The following is a 10,620-nucleotide window of genomic DNA, read 5'->3' as shown; positions in this document are numbered from 1 at the left end:
GAATCACTGCGGATATCACACGCTGATCATTCTCTGCTGTCACTGTTCATTAATTTTACAAGAAAAGCATAATATTATGAATTGTATTTGGAATTTAAACGGAAACATGTCGAAGGCCTCAGGCCTAAGTGACAGATATATTATCTAGAGAATGTGAGCCCAGTTCTCCACACTCCAGTCAGCGGGAGGAGAAATTGCCTCATCAGCTGCACTTTCACACTGTCTTCTGCAGTCAGAGTTTCCAAAGACCAGAAATGGGAAATGAGGGATTTGGACAGAGACTGTGAAAGAAGGTGACAATGAACAGACATAGAAAGACAAATGGAAACTCACATTGTGGAAGACACTGAAAGGGTCAATTGTCCACTTGACATGGTGCTAAGTGACAGAAAGGAAAAGAAAAAGGTAACAATTAAAGCACAGCTTGTCACCAGCTCATGGAAACGGAAGCAGCATTACCGCCAAAACAAACCTTTTAAATTTGTAAAAGTGATGGTTGGCAACTAATGAGAAGTTTTGATAAATATGATGATCCCACACATAATACTGAAAATGTGCCTGCATTACAATGTTGAAATACCGAACGAACCTGCTTCTGTCGATCTGAAACACTAGCTCTGCTTTGCTCCATGGATACTGCCAGGCGCTGAGTTTCTCCAGCATTCCATGTTTTTGTGTCACATTTCCAGCATCCGCAGCTCTTTGTCTTATGTTAACCTGAATCGTGTTTTTTGACAAAACATGACCACTTCTCAGCCACATCCATCATTTCCTGCTTTAGGAATGCTGCCACTACGACAAACGAGCACAGGAAATTTCCCATTCCTCGACTGGAAATCGAACTTGAGTCAGAGCGCTGGGAGCACTGAATCAGAAACAGTAGAGAACCACAGAAAACAACAGACCCTGTCGTCCCTTTCATCAATTACACTGCTGTTGTAAGGTTTGTAGCTCAGGTTGAGGTTTCGGATGTAGGTTTGTTCACTGAGATGTAGGTTTGAGATCCAGACGTTTCATTACCTGGCTAGGTAACATCATCAGTGGCGACCTCGCAGTGAAGCGAAGCTGTTGTCTCCAGCTTTCTATTTATATGTTTGTGCTGGATGGAGTTCCTGGGATTTGTAGTGATGTCATTTCCTTTTCGTTTTCCGAGTGGTTGACAGATGGTATCTAGATCTACGTGTTTGTTTATGGCGTTGTGTTTGGAGTACCAAGCCTCTAGGAATTATCTGGCATATCTTTGCTTAGCCTGTACCAGGATAGATGTGTTGTCCCAGGCGAAATGTTTTTCTTTCATCCGTGTGTAGGGCTACGATGGAGAGAGGGTCGTGTCTTTTTGTGGATAGCTGGTGTTCGTGTATCCTGGTGGCTAACCTTCTTCCTGTTTATCCTACGTTGTCTTTGTGGCAGTCCTTGCATGGAATTTTGTAGATGATGTTGGTTTTGTCCATGAGTTGTACTTGGTCTTTTAAGTTTGTTCGTTTTTATTTGAGAGTGTTGGTGGGTTTGTTTGCTACTAGGATTCCGAGGGGTCTTAAGTCTCGCTGTCATTTCTGAAACTGCTTTGATGGATGGTAAGGTGGTTAGTGTTTCTGGCTGTGTTTGGTCTGCTTGCCGTGGTTTGTTCTCGAGGAATCTGCGGACTGTACTTTTTGAGTGTCTGTTCTTCTTGAATACGTTGTATAGGTGGTTCTCCTCTGTTTTCCGAAGTTCGCCTGCGCTGCAGTGTATGGTGGCTCATTGGAATAGTGTTCTGACAAGCTTCGTTTGTGTGTGTTGGGATGGTTGCTGGTGCAGTTAAGTATTTGGTCAGTGTTTGTCGTTTTTCTGTATCCGCAAGTTTGTAGTTCTCCGTTGTACATTCTTTCGACTGTGACGTCGGTTGCTGTCGGTTTCTTCCTCCTGGCACTCCATTCACAACGCCATAAACAAATACATATATCTAGATATCATCTATCAACCTCTCAGAAAACGAAAAGGAAATGCCATCACCAAAAACCTCACGAACCCCATCCAGGACAAATGTGTAAATAGAAAGCAAGGAGACAACAGTTTCGCTACACTTAGAGGTTCCACTGATGATGTTACCTAGCCATGTAATGATACGTCTGGATCTCAAACTTTCACATCAGTGAGCAAACCTACACTGCTTTTGACATTTCAGTTCTGATCATTTTCGCTGCACACCAGTTTCTCCCTGTCCTACATTATTTGTGACAACGTGACAATTGTCCATTCAGCCCTCTATGCTGTTTTGTTCATACTTATCCATGTATTCTAGAAACCTTTTCCATTTGACCCATAATTTTGCGTGTTCTGATGTCTCCAGGCCAAGTGTAAATGGGATTATCCCTGTGATCTTAAATGACACAACAAATGGAGAGAGGTTTGACATGGTCTCACTGTGTTGAAATTGCCTTGATGAATCGATCCACTTTTTCACCCACAGAGGGAGTCACACAGGCACAATCCCAACAGGGGCAGAGGTTTGAGAAGATTTGTAGCACCGGTTGAGTTTCTGGAAGTAGGCAAACCTACTTCCAGAGGGGAAGACGTCTTCAGGTTCTACCAGTTCCTTGTGTTTCACGTCCGTGAGTTTCTCGGAAAAAGGCAGCTTTAGGTGGAACTCCAGACATTTCTCCAGACAATGTGAACCGTTGAAGTGAACATGGACAGTGCGGTTAAATAGTCACGCATGGTACTCATGTGTAACTTGCAAATTCCAAAAAACCCACAAACCCAAACCCAATATGATAGGACAGCGGCCGGCAAAAACAAATCATCAGGCTAAACAATTGACAGATGACACACTTCCATGTCACGTCTCTTTCTAGTTTTGTCCCGTCGCACGTGCATCTCCCTCTGAGTGCCAGGCTGCGAGGACAAAGATCTGTTTTACACAAACGCAGGGAGTATGTGAAGGAAGGACCAGGGTTATATAACACGTTGGTTGTTGAGAAGCGAGGGAATTGCACTCAGCTGGTCTATGATCAGGATTTTATCTTCCTGATTCCCCAAGGGACTAATTCAAGGAATGTGCACTGTATACCCAGTCCGAATGTTCCAAAGGATATCTTGTCTGACAGAAAGATCAGGGGAGAGTCGAATCCACTCCTTCATGGCTCAGGTATATTTTGCAGACGTTGTCCTTGCACTTCAGCATAGGATCTCACCGCAGGTTCACAGATTTCTCCAGCACAGAGAATGTCTTTACGCCTATTTGCGCACTGTTCTCGACTCATTTACCAACACTTGGCTCATTGGTCTGATGAAGATATCGGTGCACCTTTCAGAGACTTAATAGTAGCAGAACTACCGGACACACAACGAAGTGTTCTCAAAACGCCACAACGTAACACTGGTTTGAAGAACTCAATTATATCATTGCCTGGAAATGAAAAACAAATTTGCATTCGGCCAACCAGTTTAAAATATACCCTGAAAAAAATTAATTCCAAACAAGTTTGATTTGATTTTATTGACAATGTTAAAAGCCAATGAAACAATCAGATGCTCTTGGGTATAAGACCGGAAAAATTGAACAGTTCAGAAGAGAACTGCTAAGATCCAGCATTTAGCAGACTGCTGAGAAATATCTCTTAAAAGTACCTTTTGGTTCAGTAATTGGTGACGCAAAAATTGCAAACAAAGGGAAAAGAAGACATTGGAAGCTCCGAAGACAAGCACCGACTGCTGCTAGTTTTTAAGATGAGAAGTGTTGTTTGTCAAACTTAGTGGGGAATGTATCGGACTCGTATTATCGAAGGGAAGTTAAAAGATAGTTTAGAGAAAGAAATTGTCAATAGTGTTTCGTTAAATATTCTCTGTTATATTTTCAGAAATGACGTTGTCAATTTTTACTTTAAGTAGCCCTCAGCCACTCGAAATTTTAGATTCCTGCAAGGGACAATTATTTTCTGTGTTGCTGGTTTAAAATTTCACAGGAGTGTTTACCTTGTGTCCTAACAATCTTGGGGATCGTCCTGGATTTGAACCTGTTTGGACAACTTTGAATAGATTTCGGGAAAAGAAAATTCCCAGCAAATTGAAACACTTCCAGGTTAGTATATTAGATCTTTAAATAAAACGCAAGTGAGACAAAGTGATTATTTTTGGAGACTTGTGGTTGATGAAATATAAGAGAGAGAAATGTCTTAAAATTGCAACAGACGTTCTGAGATTTGAAGATGATTCTCAAATTTGCCAAGCAAGTTTAGGGTGAAAGAAAATGCCATACTTTTAGTATTAGCAAATAAGTTAGATTTGGGATTAACCAAGGACAAAATAAAGTGGTTGAAGGAGTTACACAAACACTAAGCTGTGACGGAAAAACAACTTAGTGCAGTTGAGGTAGAAAAAATTAAATTAGTCTCGAGGAAAATGGAGTGAGAAGATAAACAAAGCGAGAGAGAGGAAAGCGAGTGGGAGAGAGAAAGAAAGGGGGAGAAGAATGAGAAAAGTGAGATAAGAGAGGGAGAGAGACAGAGAAACAGAGAGAAGGGAGATAGAGAGGGAGGAAAAAGAGAGAGCAAAGGGAGATAAGAAAGGAACAGAGAAGGAAAGAGAAAATTTGAACTTGAGAAGTTGCGAATTTGTCAGCAAAGTCAAGTTAACAGGATGGAAATTAAAAGAGAAATTAGTGATATATGTAAATGTGTCACAACTCCACAACATTTTGATGAGGATGATGTTGAAGCCTTCTTCATTTCAAGGAAAAACATGGCTAGGCAGACGGAATAGTCTGAAGATTTATGGGTAATGCGAGTTCAGACTAAACTGGAATTCAGAGCGAGGAAGGGATTTGGTATGATATTACGTGAGGTGTGAAAAGATTATGAATGATTAAAATAGGCTACTTTCAGTGCTTCTGAACTGGCACCAAAAGTAAATCGAGAGCGTTTCTGAAACACTGGTCAGACTTATGTTGAGTTAAAAAGAAATAAACACAATACTTTTGATGGATGGATACTTATTTGGATAAAGAGAGGATATTTCAGGCTATTAGAGAGATAATTCTGCTGGAGGAGTTCAAAAGCACACTTTTAGAAATTGCAAGAATTCACGTGGAAGAAAAAAAGATTTCGGAAAGTCAGAAGGGGAGCAGAATTAGTAGATGAGTACATGCTGGTGCATTAGACAAGCTTTTGAACAGATATTTGTCCTGTGAAGGATCGAAATTGGCAGAAGGGGAGATTCTGCATTACTAAACCAAAAACCGGGTGCACTTGGAAGATATGAGAGCAGGAAAAAAAAAGTCCAAGAGAGTGGAAAGGAGGTGAAATGCCTCAGCTGTTTCCATTCTGGCAAAGTTGAATACGAAAAGACACAGTACTTGTCGTTAATTAAAGGTGTTATGGAAAATAGAAGTGTTTAAAGAAGCTAAACTGGTGGCATTAATGTAGGTAATACATGAGACCGCAAGAAGAGCTGAGAAGCTGCAGACGGATGTGCAGCCTCGGCAGGGGCTGGTTATGCAGTTATTACCTGATCTCTACAAAGAATCTGCCGCTGTGGTAACGTTTACTCAGAAAGAACGGGGGAGAAGAACAAGAAGCTATAATTTTGAGAGTGACAGGATCTAACCAGTCGCTGGTAGTAAGAGATGGGCGAATATGTACCCTTTCATGTCTGTTTCCCATGAGTGTCGTAATTTGTGGGATATACGGGCAGAAATTTAGCTTTCCCTTATGTAAGATCAGGTTGCAGCGCCAATTTATGCCGGGGAAATTTACCCTGGGCGTGATAGACAGAGTGTCAGTTCCATGAATACAGTTTGTGCTTGGAAATGATTTGGCAAGATCCAATCTGGAAGTGACTCCCCTTATTGTGGAGAAGCCCAAGGAAGACGAAGAAACTGAAGTGTTAAAACAGAAATATTTTTCTACTTTCCCAGACTGTGTGTTAAACAGATCCCACTCTCAATAGTCACAGCACCAAGTGACAAGTAAACAGAAAGATGAAGGAGTTGAGTTGAGGTCAGCTGATACACTACTTGATATGATTCGTGTCGTGGGCCAAAGTACACAAGACTGTGTTGCAGCTACCACATAGAGAGGAAGTGTTATGCGTAGCACATGAACTATCTATAGGGGGTCACCGAGGGTTACGACACAGGCAAGCTAAATACTAAACATTTCTATTGGCCTGGAATGCACACGGGATGTGGTTTTCTTTTTCTGACAGTGCCACATATGTCAAATGGCAGGTGAGCCTCAGGCGGCAATAAAAAACGAGCCTTTGTTGCCAATTGCCACAGTTGGAGAATATTTCAGTTGAATTATAATTGATTGCGTGCATCCCCTACCGAGAACTAAATGTCAGAACCAGTGCTTGTTGACTACAATGGATGTGCTATCCATATTTCCAATGGCAATTCCTTCCCGGAGTATCAAGGCCACAATTCTGTTGAGGAGTTAGTAGCTTTCTTCACACGCTATGACCTAACTAGTCAGATTCAGTTGGACTAAGGGTCAAATTTTACTGCTCGACTGTTTAAGGAGGTTATTGATAGCTGAGATACAACACTTTAAATCTAGTGCATATCTTCCTGAATCCTTGGGAGCTTTAGAAAAATGGCTTAAGACCTTGAAGACCATGAAGACAGCATACTATCAAGATTACGCGAATAATTGGGAAAATGATATCCCATTCGTATTGTTTGCCATTTAGAATGTTCCAAACGAATCCACTTAGTCAATTCCTTTTAAGTTCATATTCGCACATGAAGTGATTGCCCTTTGGAATTAATTAAAGAAACAAATGACAGGGTCAAAGTCGAAGATCACATAATTAAATCATGTAATGGAATTGAGGGAGAGACTAAATTTGTCGGTGATTCAGCAAAACAACACCCAAGGATGGCTCAGCGTAGGATTACACAGGTGGCAGATAAAAATCTGGGACTCAGAAGTTTTCTCACGGTCATAACTTGTCAGTACTGTTACCAATCATAGGTGATCCCTTTAAAGTTAGGTTTAGTGGTCCCTGTGAAAAAGGTGAGTCAGTTGAACTATTTAGCAAAGATGTCAGATAGAAAATAAAACTGTATTGGGTATGTCATGTGAACATGTTGAAAACGTATTACACAACAAAGGAAGAACTGGAGGAAGAGTTGTTCGTTACTGCCCAGCAGAGTGAGGAATCGAATTCAGTTGCTTTGAATTTTGATGGACCTCAAAACAGATTCTAAAATGATGAAGTCCTTGACAAGTGGGATGGATTAGAAAGCTATCTGTCTCAGGAGCATAGAAAAGTGTTGAAAGAATTTTTATTTCTCCAGAGTCAGGGCACATGCAAGAATCACATGGGGAGGACGAAAGCAATTGAACACGAAGTAGATGTAGGGAATTCTGCTGCGATAATGCAGTATCCCTCTCGACTTAATCGTCTCAAAGGCTGACAGGACAAGATGCAGGTGAACACCATGCTTGACGAGAACATCATTGAACCAAGCCAGAGCGCGAGGAGTTCGCTGATTGTCTCAGTTACCAAACCAGATGATTTGTGTTGAATTTTGTGCGGATTATGGAACGGTCAACGCCGTTACAAAATCGAACTCATATCCAATTTCTAGATTGGAGGACTGCATCCAGAAAGTCGGACAAGCCAGTTACATCACCAAGTCGGGCATAATGCGTAGCAACTGGCAGGTACCGTTGTCAAAGTTGCTGAACAAATCTCTGCGCTTGTGACTCCATATAGGCTATATCAGTTTAAAGTGATGCACTTTCGAATGAAGAACAAGCCCGCCACGCCCAAAGACACTTGTACAGAGTTATGGCCGGGTTGACAAATTGTGTAATCTATTTAGGCGATGGAGTGATCCTTAACAATTCAAGGAATGATCACAAGGGACTGTTGGCAGAGCTCTTTGAACGACCACGAGAAACAAAACTGATGACAAACATAAATAAAACAGAATTCACGAAGGCAGAGGTGATGTTCTTGGGATGTAACATCGGTCATGGCAGGTTGAGCACCCTCCGGAACGTGAGGACGAAGGCTTATGAGGAATTGCCATGATCAACCTCGAAGAAAGTGTTTCTTTAATTCTTCAGACTCAGCGGACTCTATCAGAAGTCTGTTCTAAACTATAATAGTGTAGTGGCATTGTAAACCGATTTGCTGAAGAAGAACACTACTTTTCGGTGGACAGTAACATGCCACGTGGCAATTGACCATTTGAAGACGATATTAACCACTAAACCAGTATTACCTAGGCCAAACGCCTAAAAGACTTTTAAGTAGCCATCAATGGTCGTGACGTTAAAATTGGAGGTGTACTCCAACGGGAAAAATGAGCATGGGGAAGAACTGCCAGTTGATAACTTTTCATAGAAAATCAACATCTATCAGAAGAAATGCTGCACAATCAAAAAGAACTATTGAGTTTCGTACTGGCGTTACAAATTTAATGTATGTGCCATGAACAATGGATCGGAGAGGTTATGCACACAGACTACAATCCGCTAAAACGTTGTATATATGTAATAATATGAGACTATCTCGTTGGCTTCTTATGGAAGAGACGTTCACTTTAAAAATCGTACATGTTGTGGGTCAGTAGAATGAAATCACAGACACGTTATCGCAGATTCAACTGATAGTGTTCAGATGGGATTGTCTTTATTTCATGTTTTATATGTATATATAGGAAAAAACAAAGTCGAAATTGTATAAAATTTATCGATATGTTAGGGTAAAGTATTTAAAAATTAAAATGAAAACATATCTTCATTATGATGGTTCATTGTTTCCTGTAGAGGCGAGGTGTTTTACACATATTAGTGCACGTTTAAGAGATTTAAAAGCAGCAGAACAACCAGACACAGAAACAAGTGTTCCCAATAAGACATCAACGTAATCCTGGGTCGAACAATTCAATTCGTTCATTGCCTGGAGACATAAATAGTTCGAGTTTGGCCACTCAGTTTCAATTTTAATCAGGAAAATATATAAATTTCAATTCAAATTTTAATTGCGTGTCTTGAAAGTCTTTAAAAAAAAACAGGGACCCAGTCAGATGCTCTGGGGTATGAGACGGGGGACATTGAACTGTTGAGAGGAGGACTGCCAAGACCTTGCATGTAACAATCTTCTTGAAAAGATATATATCTGGTAAATAACTTTTCGATCCGTGATCTTTGACACAAAATCTTTGACACAGGGACAAAGAAGAGACAGAAAGATCCGAAGACAAGAACCTACAGCTGCTTAATTTTGATAAAGAAGTGCTGTTCTGTAAACCTTAACTGGGAGTTTTATCTGAATAGCATTATCGAATGGAACATCAAAATGGGTAATAGAAATACATTGGTCTGTTAATTTATCTCTCTTTTACTTTAGAAATGAAGTGCTGAATTTTTACTTCGTGTAGTTCTTGGCCAATAGAATTGTTGCAAATTCCTGTACAGCATAAATCGTTTTTGTGGTTTTATGGTAAGCTGGAGGGTTTATGCTGTGTCGTAACGAGTCGAAACAAATTTGGCAAGACAAGTGTACGTCTGGGCAGTTCATTGAGTGAACTGGAGACTTGTATCATTCATGTCGTGGATGAAGTGATTCGCTCCGCCGTGATCTGAGTCGCCAAATGTGAAAGGCTACCCAACTTCTCCGTAGTTGACAGGATTCGAACCTGCGTGGGAATGCCCCAATGGATTTCAAGTCCATCGCCTTAACCACTCGGCCACAACTACAAACGGGCGGACCCGATTCTCATTTCCAGGTCTCTGTCCCTGGGGAGCTTAGCTGTAGTTAATCATTGTTTGGTTATTTGAATTCAAAACCCACAGCTTTCAAATCGATGAAATGTCGGGACAAAATGGATCTGGGTGCTTCACCCCGATAGGTGGGATCTATAACCAGCTTAAACGACGGCGGAAAATACAGAAAAATACTCAGCAGGTCGAACAGGATCTGGGTTGGGAAAAGGCGATTCAACGTTTCAAAACTTTTTCAGAACGTAATCAGAACTCCGTTTTCTCCCAGTAGCACTGACAAACCTGTTGACATTCCACAGAATTTTCTTTTTTTTTTCAGATTCCCAACATCCACAGTCCTTTGCATTAGCCATTAAAGCGATACAGAAATTCCTTTGTGATTCTGGATAAGATTCCTGTTTGGGGAACATTTTCCTGACCACATTAAAAACCCGGAGCTGTGCAGGAAAGAAAGCCAATGAAGTATGAGCAGTGAGAGATCCGACCCTGGAACGTCCCAAAGCACCAACCGTTCGGTTAATGGATGAACGTGTTGACCAATTACGCAACTGAGAGGGGTTAACGCATTCATTGTACGATCCAAAAACAGGCTTGTCACGAATTCAAACTTCAGCCCGTCCTTCACGAAGTGATTGATGTCCTGTATCAGTTTTTCTTTTGCAAAATAAATCCTGGGACATTCACTGCAGTGAATCCTGTACCCGCTGGAAACACATCCACGTCACAGCAACCAACGTTTCTACGATAGGAGTCCTGCTCTCTTCGAGTATTTTTTCAAACTTATTTGCACCCGAGTCTTCTCGTGGTCTTGTAGCCGTGGCGAGGTTTGAATTCCTGACGCGCAGGAATGAAAATCCTTTCAATGTCTCAGATTGGTTGATGTCTAGAGAACAACACAATC

At 41.1% G+C, this 10,620-nt stretch overlaps 1 non-coding gene across 1 annotated transcript; it reads right to left on the bottom strand.

The window, feature by feature from the left end:
* Positions 1-9,613: 9,613 nt before the first annotated feature.
* Positions 9,614-9,695, bottom strand: trnas-uga (transfer RNA serine (anticodon UGA)). Its single transcript has one exon. It is a non-coding gene; the product is annotated as a tRNA-Ser (tRNA).
* Positions 9,696-10,620: the final 925 nt, after the last annotated feature.

This window comes from Hemiscyllium ocellatum, chromosome 5 (genome assembly GCF_020745735.1).
Source record: "Hemiscyllium ocellatum isolate sHemOce1 chromosome 5, sHemOce1.pat.X.cur, whole genome shotgun sequence".
Taxonomy (NCBI): domain Eukaryota; kingdom Metazoa; phylum Chordata; class Chondrichthyes; order Orectolobiformes; family Hemiscylliidae; genus Hemiscyllium; species Hemiscyllium ocellatum.
This window is presented reverse-complemented; position numbering and strand designations above follow the sequence as displayed.